The sequence below is a fragment of the Phocoena phocoena genome, chromosome 8, assembly GCF_963924675.1.
Source record: "Phocoena phocoena chromosome 8, mPhoPho1.1, whole genome shotgun sequence".
NCBI classification, from domain to species: domain Eukaryota; kingdom Metazoa; phylum Chordata; class Mammalia; order Artiodactyla; family Phocoenidae; genus Phocoena; species Phocoena phocoena.
This window is the reverse complement of record NC_089226.1, coordinates 84,999,252-85,020,772: the sequence shown is the minus strand read 5'-3', so window position 1 is coordinate 85,020,772 and position 21,521 is coordinate 84,999,252.

The window sequence follows — 21,521 nt, the reverse complement described above, 5'->3', positions numbered from 1 at the left end:
CCTGGAGATGGAAGTTAGGAGAGGAAGTCCAAGAGAGGACATTCAAGACAGCAGCCTTGAGAAGGAACTCCAATTCCTCAGGAATATTAAATAAAAAGAATTTGGGGTGGAGTGGGTGGAGGTGGGCTGGGAACACACTGCAGGGGCTCCAGGACACAAAGGTCCTATAGCACTGTCCAGAAACCAACCTATTTTTACCTATTTGTCAGCCAAGGCAAATGTCTGCTTAGCCTTGCTTAGAAAACAAGATGCGGCAACCATGCAAATGACATGACTGTAGCAAGCTAGCACGTTCAGGGGGATCTTAGAATCAGCGTTTGGCTTCGCATGCAACCCAGCCTCAGACTCACTCTACAGCGAGTGGCAGCACCAAGCAGCAGCTGTGCCTCAGAAAAAGTTCAAAACCAGGGAGTCTGTTGAAAGTCAAAGGTCTCAGGAAAATGTCATCTGTTCTCCTGCCTCCCTCCTGACACTGCTTCCTCCACAAACCCCTTGGGACTCCCTGCATCAGGTCCAGGACGCACTCACCCCGCAGTAAAGCTGCCTCAGGTAGAAATCAGAGAACAAATGAAAGCAGGCAGGAGGCAAGATAGTGAACCCAACGTTTCACTCTTCCATTGAGAGAGAAACAAGTCATGAAGTTGAATCAGAGGCAAACACACGGGAAAGCGTGGAGCCCGGCAGTAGACTCTGGATCCACAGGTGAGCTGGACCACGGGAAACTGGTCATCAAGAGTGACAGCAGAAAGGACACCCAAAAAGCACAGAGGACGGAACGAGTCACTCCAACGAGAAGGAAGAAGACAGAGGACTACTGATTTTTACCATCATTTAAATCAAAGCATCTTTCCTAGCAATCCCCAGATCCCCACACTAAGAGAATAAAGGAAAAGGACATCAGGGCTAAAAACAAAAGATACAGAAGTCCCCTAAGTCAGGCTCTGGCAGCCTGAAAGAAGAGCCAAGAAAAGTCACAGAGGTTCCAAAGGGGCAAAGTACAAAGGTCAGAAGAGAGATCAGAAATCAAAGCCGATCAGAGGAAATCATCTGACATATCAGGCCGAATAGGATAAATACATAAGATCTAAATTTCACATATTACAAACGGTTGAACAGATTTTGGTATCTGCACTCAAATGAAGACCTTCCATAAGTTGGTATCTCATAAATTGTTTACAAAACTATTAAGGATCTGATTCATTTTAAATAAAAACTCCAAGTGTGTTTCTGATCCAGTGAATACGAAGGTAATTACATGTGTCTGACTCAGAACTTACCTTTTAACCATCAAATACACATCACTGAAAACTGCTAGAGGCATAAAAACTGGGGGCTAAAGTTCTTCGGAGGTTTTCTCGGGTCTCGGGCACACATCCAAAGATTACTGAACTTTCTCACCACTATGATCACAATAGACAATTCCTGGAGAGCAACTTGCACACACAGACACCTCATGTCAGTAACCTTTTGAGTGAATCAAAGGAAAATGGGCTTTGAATTAAGCTGTTGAAGACAGGAAATGTTTTTAACCTGAAACCCTCTTATCTAAAACAGTGAGAACTCCTTCATAATTAGGAGATTTAATCTAATTGGGGGGCCAGGCACACTGGGAAAAAAACAGTCCTCTTTAATCCTTGCTAAAAACCACAGAAGTACAGAAGCATACTGGCTGAAGCAAGGGCTATATTCCTTGATAAATGAAATGTACCAAGAGCCCAGAATTTCACAAATAAAAGCCTGCCCTTTACAAGTGCCATAGTAATCATTCTATTTCAAAGGCAATTGCTGACCGCACAGGAAGTTTCGAAGAACATTAGCCGAATAATCCCCCCTAAATAGTTACAACAGATTTTTAAAAACCGTCCAAGAAATTAAAGAAATCTATTTCCTGAGGATTCTTGGGAGTCAAAAGAGCTAAGCGTGGTTATTTTTAACTAACCTCCTGCAAACAGTGGATTATACACTCGATCCCTTTGCAAGACGCAAGCAATTATTTTAGGTACCTCTATCCCAAAAGAAAAAGGAGTCTCCTGTCAAGACAGTGAGGAAAACGCCGACACGGCAATTGCCTAAAACTCTCTGGGCCACCTCGTGCAGTTAAAACAAAGTGGACAACCGTCAGGGAGCCCAAAACATAGTAGACGTCCCCACTTTGTGTGTCCTACTAAAACACATCCCTTTTCAGGTGTCCTAAACACAGCATATCTTTATCTAAATGAAGCGTGCCTTGGGGACCACCAGGAAGGACCTGCCACTTGCCCAGAAGGAAGATGCGAATGCACCTCTTTTTACTTCCCCGCCCAACGGTGCCTTCCCGGGAGACAGATTTCTGACAGTTCGCCTGCTGTTGCAGCAGCAAAGGGAGGGGAAACTCCTAGCGCCGGTGCCGCAAAGACCTCTCCATCCACCGCCACCCGGTCAGGTGCCGGCCCCGACGGGCAGCCCCGCTCCTCCAGAAACCTCCGCGGGCACAAAGCAGCCGCCAAGTGCTTACCCGGGTCCGCCAGGCAGTGCTCCGGAAGGGCCGCCAGCAGCAGAAGTCCCAGCAGCAGCAGTGGCGGCGGCGGCGGCGGCGGCGGCGGCGGCGGCGGCGGCAGCGGCAGCGCATCCTGGGACCCCGCAGCCCGGGGGCCCCTCACGCCCGGGCAGCGCGCGGCTCCCCCGCCAGCCCGGCCAAGCCCGCACGCCCGGATCCGGCCCCTGCGCCCCCGCACCTCCGGCCCATCTTCCCTCGGGCCCTGGGGTTTCGCCTCCTGCCGAGCCATGGGGTCGCTTCACTCATCCAGGCCACTGCCTAGCTCCGCACCGCTCCGGGGAGCCCAGCCTTCGGCGCCCCGGTCCTCACCGGGCATCTCCGGCCACGGCCCGGACGCCGGAGGGCGGGGGCGCCGGGCGGCGCGACTCGCTGGCTCGTGCTGCCGCGCCAGGAGCGAGCTCCGCGGAGCCGCGGCTTCACTCGCGCAGGGGCCGGGGCCGCATGGAGCCGCGGCGGGAGCGGGCCGGGGTTCCCACGGTGCCCGTCGCCGCGCGCCGGCGCGCCCGGGGCAACAAGGGTGGGACGGGCGCCGCCCGGAGCCCCCACCCCCGGGCGGGCTCCCGCAGACTGAGGGGGCGAGGCTGCGAGCCGCGGGGGCAGGCAGCCGCTGGGCGCGCTCAGGGCCCTCCCTCCCGCCGCCGGCTGCAGCCTCTCCGCCGCGCTCTCCTCGCTCGCTTGCTCGGGCTCGGGTTCCAGCTCCGGCTTCGGCTCCCTGGCCGAGAGTGTTACTGCAGCTCAGAGCGGCGCCTCATTGACAAAGAAAGCACGTAGCCACCCGAGCGGACGAGGGAGGCGAGGCAGGCGCGCGCGCGCATCCTCGCGTGGAGCCGCCGCGCGCCCCCCGTACCCGCGCGCCCCGCCGGGCTCCGGGCTGGGGAGGGGGACCCCTCGCGGCTGTTCGCGCGCCGCGGACATCCGTACAGGGCGTTGGAGGGGTGGGCTTCCCTTCCTCGCATTCCCCACCAGTCCCTCGGCTAGAGGAGGGGAGATGGACAGGAAAGGTCCTCCGGCCCGGAAAAGCGGGGTAAAGAGTCGTGGTCAACGTGCTGAAGAGGTCAGAAAGACCTTTGGCCTGGGTTTTGGAAAGCCCTTTAGATGGGGGAAGCGCTTTGTGCTGTTTGTTCACTACTTCTCTGAGGGGCCCTCGGACACCCGAATGCCAGTTTTACCCCTGAGGAACCGAAGCGCCTGTGGCCTAGTTGCAATAACATTCTGGGTTAAAACGCGTTATAAATATTTATTGCAGCCACACAATGTGCAAAGCCGTGCACATTGGAAAGACCAGGGGAAAGTCTCTTCATAAAAGTCCCTTCCTGAAAGTAGGACATTTAGTCGCTCTCTGGTGGGATACAAGGGCCCGATATCAGCAGAACTGGCCTCCTTGCTTTTCCCCTTGCGAAGCTGGATGTCCTGAAGCAAGTTACCTAGTTCATCGGAGTTTCACACATCCCCTATTTATTGACTAATATTTATTGAGGGCCCACTGCTTGCCAGCTACTATGCGAGGCATCAGGGATCTAAGTGATGAGCAAAAATGTAGTCCCTGATGTGATGAAGCTCCAGCTCTATTCGTTCAAGTGCCTGTTATGTGTCAGGCACTGTTCTAGACACTGAAGACAACAGCCACCAACAAAATCCCTGCCCTCTTAGAGCTGACATTCTAGTGGAAGTACACTGGCAATAAACAAATAAGTAAGAGATAAAATGTCAGCCGGTGATAAAAGCTATGGAGAAAAATCAGTGTAAAAGAAAAAATCGGGGACGGAGTGTTGCAATGTTAAATAGAGGGAAGGAAGGTGTCACCAAGAAGGTGACATTTAAGCAAAGACCTGAAGGAGATGAAGGAATAAGCCTGGCAGGAAGAGCATGCCAGGAAAAAGGGGCAGCAAGGGTGAAAACCCAGGAGCACAGCTGGCTGGGGCATTCAGGGCACAGCAAGCCAGCCAGTGGGCCTGGAAAAGTGTTAAATCTCACTTACTGTGCATCTGTAGGATAGAAATAACACCATATTTCATCTAAGACACACATTTTTTCACATATTAACTTCTCAGAAGTCAGATGTGTCTTATCATGCACCTAAAATTTGTTGACATATAGTAATACCTTCTTGGGGTTCTTATTATTTAAGTTTGCTGTTCAATTAAATCACTTCTGCTGTTTTTTTTAAAAATTGCAGTCTAACTGCGGCAATAAAACAGCTCAAAAAAATCATTTTGAGCCACTAATGAGAAAGCCATGATTCAGACAACACCATAAGATAGGAGGCATGGTGCTGGCCACAAGGGGTGATCCCAGGGACAGCGGGGTGGAGCGTGATGGTGCCAGCAGTCCAGGCAAAGTTGGACTGAAAGATGCCAAAGTTTGGAGCAGCGGAGGTGTTGAGGAGCAGGGAGCATGGAGGGGAAAGAGGGCAAAGAGAAAAGAGAGCAAAAGTGGGCAGGGAGGTAGAAAAAGGCATGTGTGGAGCCCTGGGGCCCCTTGTTTGAAGCTAAGAACTCTGTTAGGAAGAAGTGGGAGGTGGAGAGGGGAAGGAATATTGGGACCAACTTGTGGAAGTGTTTGGACACATTAGGGCTTTTTCCCAAAGGGAGGGAGAGGAAAAGGGGAAGAAAAGTCAGTCTCAGGAGCACCAGTGATGTGCGGGCTCTGAGTTAGCAGCTGAGGACACACAGGCAGGTGTGATGGAGAGAAATATAAACCCTTGACTAGTCATAGCCTCCCCCGCCCCACCCCACCAAACCCAGTCCTTTTCTGCACATTGCAGTGGGGAGAGAATAGAGAGGGAGGCTAGGACTGAGGAAGCCAGAGGGGCTGACTGAATTCACATGGAAAGGGACAGAACGTTGCTGGCCTAAGAGATAGAAAAGATCCAGAAGGGGAGAGGCTATGAGGCAAGAGAGGCAAAACCCAACCAAAGCTGGGTTCTCTGTGAGCATGTAGAGAAAGTGGAGAGAGATTTGAGGGACAGAGATTTGGGGCTGAGAGATAGCAAAGTATATCCTCTGCATTGTAAATGGGATTTTCCCTTCAACATTAGTTGCCAGAGTTAGATAAGGTATAAATTACTTGTCAGTGTTTTTGGTGGTTAGACTGATGTTTCATTGAATCTTTCTCTCTGATGAGCTGGCCTCAAGAGCAGACACAATGCTTATCCTCAAGAAGCCCCAGTCTCAAATCTAGTTAGGGGGCAGACACATACGGCATTAGCCTCAGAGAGATGCAGGGAGTATGCGCTAGAGGCATATATGCACATCGCCCATCATCGCGAGAATGTGGGTGAGGACTGGCTATTTCTGCCTGGAGGGAGAGGAGAGGTGAAAGGAGGTAACATTTAAACTTGGAGTTTGCTGGCACCACAAAAGTTAAGGTAGAAAGGTGTGAGAGTTTGCAGCATTTTACAAGGAAAAGTAAAGTTTCTGGTGAGGGCAGCACGGAGGGGACCTGAGGAGATCCTGCTTCAAGGCCGGAGACCTAAGCTGGAGGCAGATGTAGAGAGGCTGAGTTTGTACCTTATCCTCATCCAGTAGGAACAGCTCCGGAGAGGTTTTCTGCAGGCTCAGGAAGCTTGATGAGATCCCAGTCCTTGACTGATGGGTGAGGGTACAGACTCTGTTACTTGACTACTTAGATTTAAATTCTGCCTCTACCATTTACTAGCTGTATAACTTTGGGCAAATCCCATAATCTTTATAGATCTCATCTATAACATTGGAAATAGTAAAAGCACCTACCTCTTTGAGTTGTGTTAAGGATTGAATTGATACATTTCAAGTGTTTAGAAGTACTCTTGACACACGATAAGCAATCAGTCTTATCTGTTATATATAATATGACGATTGCAGCCCTCTTAAACCATAAACCCTCTTGTTAATTTTAGTCTATTTAAACAGGGCTTTTGGACTTAACCTATGTGTGAATTTTTTGCTAGGTAGCTTTATAAAGTCAGTGTCTTTTGTGCAAAGCATTTAGGAGGAGGGATTGGGGTCGGGGGGTGGAGAGATCAATCCCTGGGCAGTGGTTTTAGGCCCTCAACTTGACATTTCCACCATTGCCGTGGAGGGGAATGCCTGGGCCTGTTTCATTCTTTTTGCAATAAGCAGATATTTCTCCTCTAGTTCTAATCTCTGTTACTCACACTCCCTGCTGGTACAAAGCCCAGGTCTACACTGTGAAGTCCTTCTTTCCTGTGCCCAAAACTGTGGTAGGTCCTGGAGGCCCTGCGGTGTGCAAGGCGCTGCCTCCATCCTGGAGTGAAGGAGACAAGTAAACACACAAGTCTGCCTCGCCTGGCAGGTGCTGTGGGCACACACAGAGGGGACCTGAGAGAGGAGCTACCCGGTAGAATGGACTAGAAGAGGCATGAGACTAGGGAGAAGGGGCCACCTGAAATGAGGCTATTGCAGAAGAGTGGATCATCTTGGTTTCCCTTTTCGCTCATCTCTCAACCTATGTTTTTAAGTTTCCAAAGCTCACTCTAAGGCCCAGCACAACAGGCCCAACAAGGTGATGCGAGCACCCACGAGGGCCAAGCCCGACTGCCCAGGTGGGTGATGCTGACCTCAGTCCTGGCCGTGGCCCCTACGGCAGCCTAGAGATTCAGTGTTTGTTGATTCGAACTGGTTTTCCATTCATGACATTTCAACTCCCCGGCTTCTGGCTAATTGCTCTCCAAATCCTCCAGTGGGAGGAGAAAATTGGTTTTTTTTTTTTTTTTTTTTTTTTTTTTTAATGCGTTACGCGGGCCTCTCACTGTTGTGGCCTCTCCCGTTGCGGAGGACAGGCTCCGGACGCGCAGGCTCAGCGGCCATGGCTCACGGGCCCAGCCGCTCCGCGGCACGTGGGATCCTCCCAGACCGGGGCACGAACCCGTGTCCCCTGCATCGGCAGGCGGACTCCCAACCACTGCGCCACCAGGGAAGCCCCAGAAAATTGGTTTTTTAACCGTCAAGGGCTAATTTGTCTTGTTAATATTTGTTGCTTTTGGGGCTCGTCCAATCACAGAGCGGGGATATGGTCCAGGCGTTGGCACTCTGAGGCTAGCTCATTTCCACTGCACACTTTGCCTTCATGTTCCAGCTCAGCTACGTGAAGCCCTTTCCTCAGGCCCTGTGGGATGGCAACTAGCATTGGCCATTGAAAATCTCACTGATTCACGACCTGGGTTCCAGTCCTAACTCTATCACCTAATAACTGGTGACCTTGGGGAAATTTTGTAAACTCTCTGTGCCTCAGTATTCCTCTTTAAGAAAATTGGACATGTCAACCCAAGATATCAAGGTATCTGCCCAACATAAATAAAAACAAATGTGCACACAAGTACAAATACTTGTAGCAGCATATTATTGACAACAGCCAAGAAGTGGAAATAACCGAAACAGATAAAATGTGCTCCAGCAGCATATGATTCATCAATAAAAAGGACTGCAGTTCTGAAGCATGCTACAACGTGGATGAACCTTGAAGACGTTATGATAAATCAAAGAAGTCAGTCACAAAAGGCCACACATTACATGATTCCACGTATGTGATGTCCAGAAAAGGCAAAGTCAAAGAGACAGAAAGTAGCACGGTGGTGACCGGGGGCCGAGGAAAGAAAAATGGGGAGTGACTGACTGCAAAGGGCACAAGCTCTCTTTTTAGGGTGACAGAAATGTTCTGAAATTAGGTCGTGGTGATGACGATTAACTCTGTAAATATACCAAAATTCATTGAATTGTACACTTAAAACTAGTGAATTTTGTGTTACATAAGTCATAGCTCAATAAAGCTGTCCAAAAAAAACTAAGCGTGGCACAAAGTGCTCAATAAATCTTTGATGTTATTTTTATATAAAGCCTTTCTCAATGCACATAAAGGAGAGAATATTTACATTTAAAATCTCATTTTAAAGTTCTATCATTTTTTAAAGGTATATAAGAAGCGTAATACAAACAATACGTATCGTAACAAGGATATTAGCCCACTAGCGATAAATGCCAGCTCCTCCAACCAACCAATGCCCCTTTTTGTTTGCCAAAAACACTTCCATTTTATAGAAAATCTGATCAAGTGCATCTTCAGACCAGATGAAACCATCACCCCTTTAGAGGCAACTTGCGGGAATTCCCTGGCGGTCCAGTGGTTAGGACTCCCTGCTTCCACTGCAGGGGGCATGGGCTCAATCCCTGGTCAGGGAACTAAGATCCCGAAGGCCGCACAGCACGTCCAAATAATAAAAAAAAAATAATAAAGGCAACATGCACAGTAATAATGTCTTCCATTCTTGAGTACCTGTTAAGTGCCTGAGAGTGGAGACTTTCTCTATGTTAACACAATCCTATCATTCTTCACAATGTCTGATTTAAACCATCGTTTTTTCTTCACGCCTCCATTCATTCAATAAACCTTTACTGATCTCTACTATTAATATGTGCCCAACACTGTGCTCCCTGGGACTATGAAGACGAGCAAGACAAAATCCACCGCCCTCAGGGGGCTCAGGATATAGCAATGGAGAAATTAAATCATAAAACAATTATTTATGCCATAGGTAAAAAATGACATAAGGAAGGAGATATGAAATCTCTTCCTGAGTCAAGGAAGGATGCCAGAGGAGGTGACACTTGAGCTGGGACATGTCAGGCAGACAAAATGGAGACAAGAAAGAGGGGCTCTGAGCCATGCCACAGTATGGAATTGTAAATCAACGGGTACCTTCACACAAGACCAGGATGCTGGTATGGCTGTTTAGTATGGGGAGGAAAGCAATGAGGGATTCTCTTTTTTTTTTTTGCGGTTCGCGGGCCTCTCACTGTTGTGGCCTCTCCCGTTGCGGAGCACAGGCTCCGGACGCGCAGGCCCAGCGGCCATGGCTCACCGGCCCAGGCCGCTCCGCGGCATGTGGGATCCTCCCTGACCGGGGCACGAACCCGTGTCCCCTGCATCGGCAGGCGGACTTTCAACCACTGCGCCACCAGGGAAGCCCGAGGGATTCTCTCCGTGAGGCAGACCAAGGACATATCACAGAGAATCTCCCCCTAAGAGATTTGGACATTACCCTAAAAGTGATAGTCACAATTTTAAAGCAGGCTAGCATACAATGGCAACTCCAGGATTTCCGCATGAGGAGCTTGGGGGGAAAATAGTCAAGAACTTGCCTTGAAACTGAATTTGATAGGCAGAACTCTGCTCTCAGAACTTTGTTCCTTTTTATTGATGGATAGTATGCTGTTAGACTGGATATTTACTTGCACTGCCTCCCTTGCCTAAGCATTTTTTTGTCATCTCCACTGCTACTATCTTAATCAGAACTGAATTTTAATAAGACCGCACAGCAAGTAATAAGGAGGTTGGTTGGAGCTGGGAGAGGATGGTGGGCTGGAGGCAAGGAAGTCAGATAAGAGCATTAGCTTAGACAAGTTCCTAGGCCTGAGCCAAGGATGAAGTGGATCTGATAGGGGTAACTCATGATAGGAGGAGGACGGTGGGCTGGGAATTGAGGAAAACATTCAGCCTTTGGACTGGGGTGATTGAGGATGTCATTAACCAAGATCTGAGAATATAGGAAGGGGAGATTTGGGGGGGAGGAAAACAAGAGCTAGAAAGGGCATCCAGGTAGAGACGCCCATTAGGCCCAAGTTTCATACATTTTAATGTGTACATAAATTTGTAGATCTTGTTAAAAAGAAGATTCTGATTAAGTAGATCTGAGGTCACCAAGAGTCTGCATTTCTAAAACATTCCGAGGTGACGCTAATCCTGATTGGTAGATCACACTTGGAGTAACAAGACATTAGGTCATTGAACACAGGGCTTAATCGCATCCCAACAAATGAATTTTTAGAAATCAAATTCTTGACCTTTGGTAATTTTTGAGAAACTATTCCTGTCTTCTCACGAGTTGAAATAAAAAAAAACAGATTTGCTTCTGTTCTTTACTTCCATGTAAGAAGATTATACTTCCTCACACATTACTGTGTGACTTGTAGTCTTGCTGTCCTGATTTTTCCCTCCCTATTGATATGAGGCTTGGCCATATGACTTTTTTGGATAATGGCATGTGACAGTAGTGAGCGCATGCCAGTTCCATTCATAAGCTTTAGGAACCATTGCAAGGTCCAATTCTGCGTCTTTTCCCTCTTCCATCAGGAGAGCATGTCCAATATTTATTACTCCTTTAGTCCAGATACAAACATGAAGAAAATCCATGGATATACATAGGCTGTAGCTAGGAGCAGAGCTGCCACCAACCTGGGACCTATATATAACAAGAGCAAGAGATAAGGCTGTGTTGCTTTTAGCTACTGAGATGTTGAGGGTCATTTGTTACTGCAGTATAACCTAGTGAAAGTTGAGTAATAATAGTCTCTCTGCTATTAATGAAAGAAACAAGGCTACGAATGAAATAGAAGAACTAAAATAAATGTTTCGTTTTTTAAAGTTATTAACTTTTCTTATATATCCTCTTTACGGATACCAAGAAGACACAGAATGAGGTTGGAGGCTTATAGTAAACCTTGAGATCATTTGAACCCAAGTTATCAGGAGAGTTTAAAGAACAGCAGCCTTGGATATGTCATTCTGCCTATAAACTTGAACAAATAACGGCCCCTCTGCTGTTCACACAAATGAGGAAAGTGGAAGCACTAAATGCTTTATGGGGTTACGTAGTGATGTGCTGGATCTGGCTTGTACCAAAGTCAGCTGAGAAATTTTCAGCTATTTTGTGAACCAGTTGTTAAACACACTCATTATTAAAAATTGAATTTCATAAACTTACAATTAAATGATATTAAAAACAAAAGTAATAAATATAAGCAGCTCTCACTTTATATGGTTCCGATATGCACAAATTTCAGTTACCACAGTTTAGTTAAATAACACCAGTCCATCAACAATGTGGTCCAAATTTTAGTTACCACAGTATATTTACTACGAGTGAAGGCATAAATTACAAACTTTGCTGTTGGCTCTTCAGTCCATAAATCACTAGGTTAATAATGAACGCACTTCATGATCAGTGACCAATCACATCGCCTCTTCCAAAGACTGTTGGTGATTGGTCACTGCGCATCTGTTCAACAGTTCATGCAGACAGCAGAGTATGTAGTTTTGTTACCTTCTTGTCTTCCCGTGATAAACCCACGTGACACTTTACAAAAATGGATAATGGAAAGAGGGAATTGGCCAAAAAAAAAATGAACGTGCAACAGAGAAATGGAAAATGATAATGCTGGAAGTCAAATTTGAATCAAATGTAAATGGAGCCAAAGAAGACAAAGCTGATTGTGAGAAGGCTGACACGCCGCTGTTTGGGAGACTGTACATATACAGCCAGAGGAACTTAGTGAAGGCAAACTCATCAACATAAACTAGCAAAGTGTTGTGACAAAGAGGATGACGATGTCCCAGAGAGGAAGTGATGCCAGCAACAGAATTCACATTAGAGGAGTTACCAGAGATATCTCATGACATTCAAAGCGCAAAGGATAAAATGTTGGAAGATGATCGAAAAGTACAATTCACCAAGATATAGAAAAGATGCATCATAAGTTATACAATGAGAAGAATGCAAGCACTGTTTAAACTCTTGATAAGTATTTTACAAAGAAATAAAACTTTAAAACTCTAATTCTCAATGTTTCTAATGTCTTAAATTATATACTATTATATTAGCCGTACTATTTTTTCATTTTCCTACATACATTTATAACCAGCAGCAGAGAGCTTGTAATGCTTTAACAAAAAATATTCAAGGTGAGGGAACAATTGTAATTATTCCCATTGATTATTAAGATCACTTTGCATGGTTTCAGCTTGCATGGTCATTTTTATGGTCCCACACTACTGTTTTCAAAACGTACCTCTAATTATTTCACTACATTTTGCTATTATCTGTGCTCTTGATGTTATTTATGTCTATTGTAACTATTTAGTGGAAGTACTATCTAATGGTGCACATCTCTTCCAAACTTTATGTTCAGTGACATCACGTAGGTAGCTTGAAATGCTATGGCGGGAATATTTATAGCATGGAAATTGGCAAACACTACAAACTCAACTACAAATTAGAGTTTAGTTTATTGTCTTGTTGATTTTCTAGACTTAAGTGATGAAGAAATTGTTAATGCAGTTAAAAGTATATCGTGTGTGTAGCTGTACATTATAAATAGCACCAAAAAATTGAGGGAAAGCAATATTCTCCCAGTGTTTGAAAACTATCATCAGACTGAGCAAGAAGTTCACTCACGTCATTGACCAACAGTGTATATATGATGATAGATGACCAAGGTGTATCTTTGTTGTTTCACTTTGGTCTTAAATGCAAAAGAAAATAACAGTGAACATTCAGGTCAGAACCGCCCTTGTTCATCAATAACGTAAGCAATGCTTTGCTAAATCAGATAGTAATAAAGCATTTATTCATAGCCTGATTTTGTCAAGTTGTGGCTGAATTATAACCATATAAGAGTTTGGCAAGACTCAGTGAAAGCCTTCTGTGAGAATCAATTGACTATATGACATCTATAATAAAAAGTGTTGTATATTTTATCATCATTTGTCAATTGTGTGCCATACATTATTTATATTAATAAAGGTTATAACACACTTATGTACATACATACGCATACAACCCCCAGGCAGTTATTAAATAGTTACCACGCTGGCTTTAGACAATGTAGTGAGGCAAAACATCCAAAAGCTTCAGAGTCAAACAGGGGCTTGTTTTCAGCATTGTTTGTTTCTGTGTTGTTTTATTAATAAATTACTGAGCCTCTCTAAGCCTTTTCCTTCTTCTGCAGAATAAAAAAATAAAGAGGGATTTTGGCACAGGAAAAGGGTTATCATGAGGAAGATAATGTACTTAAAAGGCTCTGGTAAAAACTAGGTACTGAGTCACTTTTTCCTGTTACCATTTCCTTCCCCTTCCGGCTGCAAACCCTCTAAGGTTGATTTCCTTTGCTGGAGATGAAATAATCCACACATTTTTTGGACTACATGGCAGGTATACATGGCAGCAGAGGAATGGAGGGAGGAATGGATATCTCCCGTTGATTCCATGATAAACCAACTAGTCTATTAATTCAAGGATTCACTGAGGCTTGGAATCCTTTCTCACTTTTTCAAATTCTATTTACAAAAGTCAGAAATTTCTCACTCTGTATTATTCAGTGTTCATGGGACATAGCCTGCAATTCGCCCCATCTCTACTTTGTTATTTTCTTTAATGTTGTTATCCCACCAAACTGGAAAGAAAAATTATTAGAGTACTCTTTCTCCCCCTGCTGGCCATACTACGATATAGCAATAATGAAATGAACGGAATGATCCAATGTCAAACCTGAAAGGAAACTCAAAGAATAACTATTCCAGCAAACAGACTACCCACAAACCAACTCTGGCCTGCAGATGACTTGTGTCTGGCCTACGCCATATTTAAAACAAACATAACTTTTTTTTCAGTTTCATTAGTTGCCAATATTTCACTGACATCCATATTTGTTTTCTCAGAAAACTAGAAGTTGGTAGACATTGAGTGTGCCATGCCACGTGCGTGTCCTGCTCCCTTTGGACTTACCGCCCTGCTTGGCCACAGTCCCCACTCAGTCTGCTTCACTTACTTGTGTAGTCTGCCCAGCCCTTGCTGCTTTTGAGTTTGAAATCCCAATCTCTCTCTCTCAATTTACCAGGGAAGCCCAAACTTGCTCAAAACCGGACCACCTAAATGAGTAGCCAAGCAGGTAACAAAACTGGGCCTCCTAAATTCCATTCAACAGATTTTTGTTGATTTCATTCATTTATTTAACAAATGTTTTAGTGCCTGCTATGGCCAGGTACATAGAGTCAAATATATGGCACGTACAAGATAAAAACGGCCTTTGCATTCAGAGTTTTAGTTAGTGAAAAAAGCAGTCAAGATAATTATAAGAAATATGATGAAAGTGATGAAATAATATGGGGACTATGACGAAGCAGCAGCACAGCTCCTGTTCTCACTTCATCACCTCCTTCAAGTTAATCACCATCATCATGAATATAACACAACCATTTTCATGATTTACTAAATAAGGTCCTCAAATCCTAGGGTCCACATTTATTCAAAATCCATTGGGCACAAGCGCTAAACAATGGGGAAACAGCAGTAAACATGGCATTTATTAGATGAATTTTCCCATGCATGGGAACACTCATCTTTCTCCCTGATCAACTGCAATTAGTGTGTAAGCCCGAGAGTCACAAGATGGTTAGGGAAGGTAGGCTGTAGTTGCTGGACAAACAACATCTCTCTGCAAAAACGGAGTCAGATATGAGCTTGAGTAATGGGGATACAGGATTAAAGCTAAACTAAGAGAAAAGATCAGGCTTTTCTCTTGGTCAGCGATACCTATGACACCATAATTGGACAGTACTACAAAAGACAAACGAACTACCTCTGTATCATAAACATTACTCAACTGGGTCCTTTGAACCCTTGGCTCTTTGGAGAAATGGCTACTTCCAGATCCAAGGCAGGAAAAATACAAGGTGAGCATAAGGCACCTTATTAGGCCAGAAAATGAGGAAACATTCAGAGACTAATGCAATAATGTCAAAAGGATTCGACAGACCTGAAGATAATGAATAATTTTACCTTATTGAATAAAGCAAAATCCATGAATCCATAGTGGTGAGAGAGACAGAGAAAAACTGAAGGGAGCACAGGGAGAAAGGCAGAAAGCCTTTATTAGAAGAATGATGCCAGGTAAAGAATGTAGAAGGAACGATATAATTGAAAAATCACCATTTTGCAACCCCCAATGTAATAATTGATTCAGACAATAATCATCAATGGACGCTAAAGCCAAGGAGCAAAATGCTATTGATACTGCCACAGTACCAACCCCACAGACGACAATGGAGAGATTTGCTAGTAACCTCTTTATGTTAGTGTCATAGCCGATAACGGACAACCTGACATTATGCGCCCCTTAATGTGAAGCAATAAGGCACAACTACTCCTACAATTCTTGCAAATGAGCAAACACTAAATCTGATCAAACCACTAGACCCAACTTGTACTTCACAGAAATTCATGCTACAATTAGCATGAAGAAACACACACAGATTTTAGACTATTCTAACCTGAACTCTTCAAAAAAATGTCATTAAAAAAAAAAAGACTGTTCTGAATTTGGTCAGAGACATGTCATAACCAAAGGCAGTGGGTAAATCCTTTTTTTATATACATATATACACTAATATGTATAAAATGGATAATAACCTGCTGTATAAAAAAATTAAATTCAAAAAAAAGGAAAACACTTATTCACATCTTTTTTTTCTCACATCTTTATTGGAGTATAATTGCTTTACAATGGTGTGTTAGTTTCTGCTGTACAACAAAGTGAAGCAGCTGTACGTATACATATATCCCCATATCTCCTCCCTCTTGCATCTCCCTCCCACCCTCCCTATCCCACCCCTCTAGGTGGTCGCAAAGCACCGAGCTGATCTCCCTGTGCTATGCAGTAGCTTCCCACTAGCCATCCATTTTGCATTTGGTAGTGTATATATGTCAGTGCTACTCTCTCACTTCGTCCCAGCTTACCCTTCCCCCGTGCCCTCAGGTCCGTTCTCTACATCTGCCATCTTTATTCCTGCCTTGCCACTAGGTTCATCAGTACCAGTTTTTTAGATTCCATGTACATGTGTTAGCATACGGTATTTGTTTTTCTGACTTACTTCACTCTGTATGACAGACTCTAGGTCCATCCACCTCACTACGAATAACTCAACCTCGTTTCTTTTTATGGCTAATATTCCATTGTATACAAGTGCCGCATCTTTATCCATTCATCTGTCGCTGGACATTTAGGTTGCTTCCATATCCTGGCTATTGTAAATAGTGCTACAATGAACGTTGCGGTACATGACTCTTTTTGAATTATGGTTTTCTCAGGGTATGTGCCCAGTAGTGGGATTGCTGGGTCATATGGTAGTTCTATTTTTAGTTTTTTAAGGAGCCTCCATACTGTTCTCCATAGTGGCTGTATCAATTTACATTCCCACCAGCAGTGCAAGAGGGTTCCCTTTTCTCCACAGCCTCTCCAGCATTTATTGTTTCTAGATTTTTTGATGATGGCTATTTTGACCGGTGTGAGGTGATACCTCATTGTGGTTTTGATTTGCATTTCTCTAAAGGCAATGGGTGAATCTTGATTGGCTCCTAGACACGGGGAATGGGGAGATGGCCATAAAAGACACTCTTGAAACATCTGGGAAATTTTGAATATGGACTGGAAATTAGATGTTATAAAATTGTTCATTTTGCTAGGTGTTACACAGTTTTGTGATCAGCTGAAGAATGTTATTCTTACAAACAGATGCATGCTTGCTTAAGTACTTAGGGGCCAAGTATCATGATTATCCACAAAAGGTTCAACTTAAAAATTACATATAGAGAGATGAAAATGTGGCAAATGTTAACTGGTGAATCTAGGTGTAGGATGTGTGTGTTATACTATTCTTTTTGTTTTTCTAATGAAAAATTGGTTTATAGTAAGTATAAACATTCGATGTGATAAGAAAAAGTGAATTCTTTGGATTCTCCAAGGAAATAAGCAATGTAGAACCAAGCTGATCACCTCTCTAAATTACACATTTGGGCACTCAAAATATTTCTGAAGTTTGTAAAACATGCAAAATGCTCATGTTATAAATTGAAGTAGAAAATATCAGGATCTAAAATTGCTTACATTATTTTAACCACCTCAACACTTACATTCTTGAGTTTTAAAAAATCTGTTTTTCTGCATTTTCCAAGTACAATGTAATCAGGTATTATTTTTATGATTGAAAAATACTAATTATTAACATCTTATTTTCCCACTTCAAATAACCATACTTCCATTTAGGGAAAAGTACAGATTCTCGATAAGATAAAATAATGCCATTAGAACAAAAAGTTGACACAAAAATTAACATGAAATGGACCACAGAGCTAATAAAAGCCAACACCTAAAACTCCTGGCAGAAAACAAAGGAGAAGGCCTTTGCAACTTTGGGACTGGCAAAACCTTCTTAGGACACAAAAAGCATAAACTGTAAAAAAAATAAAATAAAATAAATAATAAAAAAAGCATAAACTGTAAGAAAATAAATAACTTGGACTTAATCCAAATTCAAAACTTTTGCTCTTCCAAACACCCTGTAAAGAAAATGAGAAGAAAAGCCACAAACTGGGAGAAAGTATTTGTAATACAAACGTCTTGACAAAAGACTAGTATCCACCATCTCTTCTGGACTACTTCAACAACCTCCTCTCTGGTCTTCCAGCTGCTCCTGTGGCCCTGCCACCATTCTCCACGATAGCCAATTCATGGTGTTTACTTCCCATGAACATAACACAGTAAAATCTAGACTCCTTTCTTTGGCAAAAGGCCTGCATCCCCACCCCTCTGGTTCTGTCTTCTAGCTCCTGCTGCCCACTCACACACTTCCTCTCTGACCTCACAAGCCACTTTCCTGGTCTGTCCATATTAAATCTCATCCCTGACTTAGGGCCTTTGTACTTGCTGCTCCCTCTACCAGAAATACTCTTCCCCTGCATGGCTGACTAGCATTCTTCTTGTCACAACTCAAATGTCACCTTCTCATTGAGGCAGATCCTGACACGCTCCTTCTTGGTCACTTAATCGGGCCATTTTCTTCATTCTGCTTACCCTAACTGAACTTATTTACTTTCAATCTTTCCCTCCCACAAAAACATCTGTAGGAGCAGAAGAATATTCTGGCTTTGTCCACTGACATATGCCTAGCATGGAATGCCTGGAACATGGTAGATGCTTCATAAATATTACTGAATGACTCCTGACATACCTGCTGTGACAGGCACTCTGCTAGGTACTGGCTGAATGGTTTACGTGTGTTGGTCAATGACTTTTTAATCTCTTTAGAAAAAAATATTTTAAATTCCTAGATCCATTTAAATAGCTAAATACTTCCTAGTACTCTCAAGAAGCCAATTTACCTTCAAGTAAATTGCAAAATTTGGATTTCACCTATATGTGGCATCAGTACTTTGGGCTAGAATGTTCACATAATTTTGAACAACTCACACCCATGACTAAATGGAAAGAAACAAAAAATACATGTGAGGATCTAAAGTAACTAGAACTCTCATACATTGCGTTGAGTGTAAATTAATTTAACCACTTTGGAATCCTGTTTGCAGTACCTAATAATGTGAAACATCTGTATACCCTATGACCCAGGAATTCCATGCCTACATATATGCCCAAAGGAAATGCATACGTGTTCACCAAAAGATATGAACAAAAAATGTTTGTAGTAGCACGATTCCTAACAGCCAAAAAGTAAAAACAACTCAAATGTCTATCAACAGAACAGATAAACGATGACATATGCACACAGATGAATACTATACAGTAATGGGGTAAATGATCAACAACTACATACAACGTGGACGTACCTTAGAAATAAAATGTTGAACAAAAAGAAGCCAGACACCAAGTGCATGTACATCGAGTAAAAGTATACTGAGAGAGACTGAGAATACGTATTCTCACTGGTATGTTCTGGCGGGGCGCTGAGAAACTTTCCTCCTGATATTTCTCTGAAGTTAAATCCTGGAAGTATAAGGCGGTGTCTGAAGGCACAGCCTAAACTGGCCTACTGGAAACCACATGCTTTTGAAGCCTTATGTTTTATATCTTAAAAATACATGTGAAGTCCCTATTCTTCATCCATGCACATTGAACAGAAATATTTACCTCAAAAGCTATTCAAGAAAACAATATTCAAGGGAAGCAGGCCCTGGTTATCCTGTGGTTACAGTACTGTGGCACACTACCTCAGACTTCAGTTTAAAAAAGAACTGCTGGAAAGTAGACTGGTTTGGTTAGACAGCCTGGTTCACGTCTCAGATTCACGACTCATTAGTGCTGGGAGTTTGGGCAACTTACCTAGATATTTTGAGCCCATTTCTTCATTTACATAATGAAGATAACATTATATCTCACAGGTGGTTTTGAGAGTTAAATGCGATGATGTTAAGTTAGGTAACTCAATGCTCCTCACCTTTTTCTTCCCTACCCTGTAAGTAGTACTGGGGTGGAAAAAAAAGTCAACAAGCAGTTTGCTGCAATATATATATTTTAATTCAAAGTGAATCGACAGTAATACACCATAAATTCTTATTTTGACACTCACCAAAATAGTCACCTGGAAAACCCGCTTTTTGTGACAAAGTACAGAAGGCTTGGTCACATTTAAATCACTGAGAACTAGAGAGAAATACTATCGCAAACCGTAAGAGACATTTTACATCCGTAAAAATTTTCCCAGTCCTTATTGTAATATTGCACAGTGCAATTGCTACATGGCAAACTAGTGTAGCATAGAAGTAAAAGCAAAAACAAACCGAAGAAAGAAAGCCACAAGTCTAAAACCGTTAAACAGTTAACAGTTCAAACTCAGTAATCAAATCTATATCATTGGGTTCTTTAAAACAAATCTTCCTACACCTTGCAGTGTATGATTTAACTTTTACTTAACACAAATCAACTTTAAAATTAGTAGTAGAGATTTTTAAAATGAAAAAGTTTTGCTACTACAGTAACATATTTAAACACCCTGAAGGAAAAGAAACGAAATATCAAGATATTTGATTAAAAAGTAATTTGTAAATTAAAGTAGTATGCAAATACGCAACTTGGAAGTCATGCAGTGTTTTATTTAAGAAAGCAGTAAAACCAAAGAAAACTGGTAAAAATGGTTTTAAAGAGCGTACAAATTCTTTTGTCGGTATGCTAAATTTAGATTTTAGCAGGATCTTGGATCTTTTTTTATCTTCTTAAACACATAAAAAGCACGTGATTAGAATCAGTTAAGAGCAGTGTACTTAACTTGGGTACGCCTTTATCAAACAGGACTATTATATTATGAAAACATTGAAGTTTATCATTCACCATCAATTTAACAAGACATCTCAGTCTTGGAACAGAAATACAGAAAATACGATGTTTCAGGGTAGTGAACATGGCCCTGAACAGGAAGAAAACTGCGCCAGTTTTGTACCTGGTACAAACATCAATCAATCCTTTGCACTTGGTGTTTCTGAAACATCCATTGCCAGCACTGATTCTTCTCCAACAAGTGAGCAGATACCAGTAAACTGCTGGACCAGATAAATTAAATTAGAAGGCTGTGGAGGGGAGCAAGTTTACTTAAATAGTGACTCCATAAATTTGCCATCTGTAAATAATCTTTTAAATTAATCTTAGGCTATTCCTTTTTATGTGTAATATATATATATATATTTCTATTTATATAAAATGCATAGAATTGATTACTAAAAACACTGAAACTTGTGGGGAAAATTAAGTCCTTCATTTTCAGTGTGACTAAAAATGTACTGCTGGTTTTTATCTTATGATCTAATACTGTAATTTTTAAAATTAATTTCAGGCACATTTATTTCATTGATGATTATTAAATAAAACACTGCTTGTATTCATGGAGTAAAGAAAAGTTTATCCATTATTAGCTTATTGTCAACGCTGTACTAGTGGTATGCAATTCATTTATCAAAGAAATGCTGTAAATCCAAAACAGTTGGAGTTTACACTCAAATGCTTTGTACTGTTTATTCCAGTAAATGCTGTAAGATTATATTCCAGATTTTTAAGGAAAAAAAGTTAAGTCAAGCCTGCAAGATACAGCTTTCTCAAGTGTCTACAATGTCAGTATGAAAATTAAAAATTAAGTTACATTGATACATCCCAGTTTTTTTTATATGCAGTGATGAGCACAAACATTAATAGAGATAAAATACTGATGCAAATAACACACCCCAAAATAACATATGCAATTTTTTTCCATCATTTACAATACAGTAGTTACAATGACACTCCAAACAGAAAAGCAAAGTAAAAAATCAAAACCCCAACTTCTATTTCATGTAATTAGACTTATACAGAAATTAGAAGGCTAAATAACAACTAGT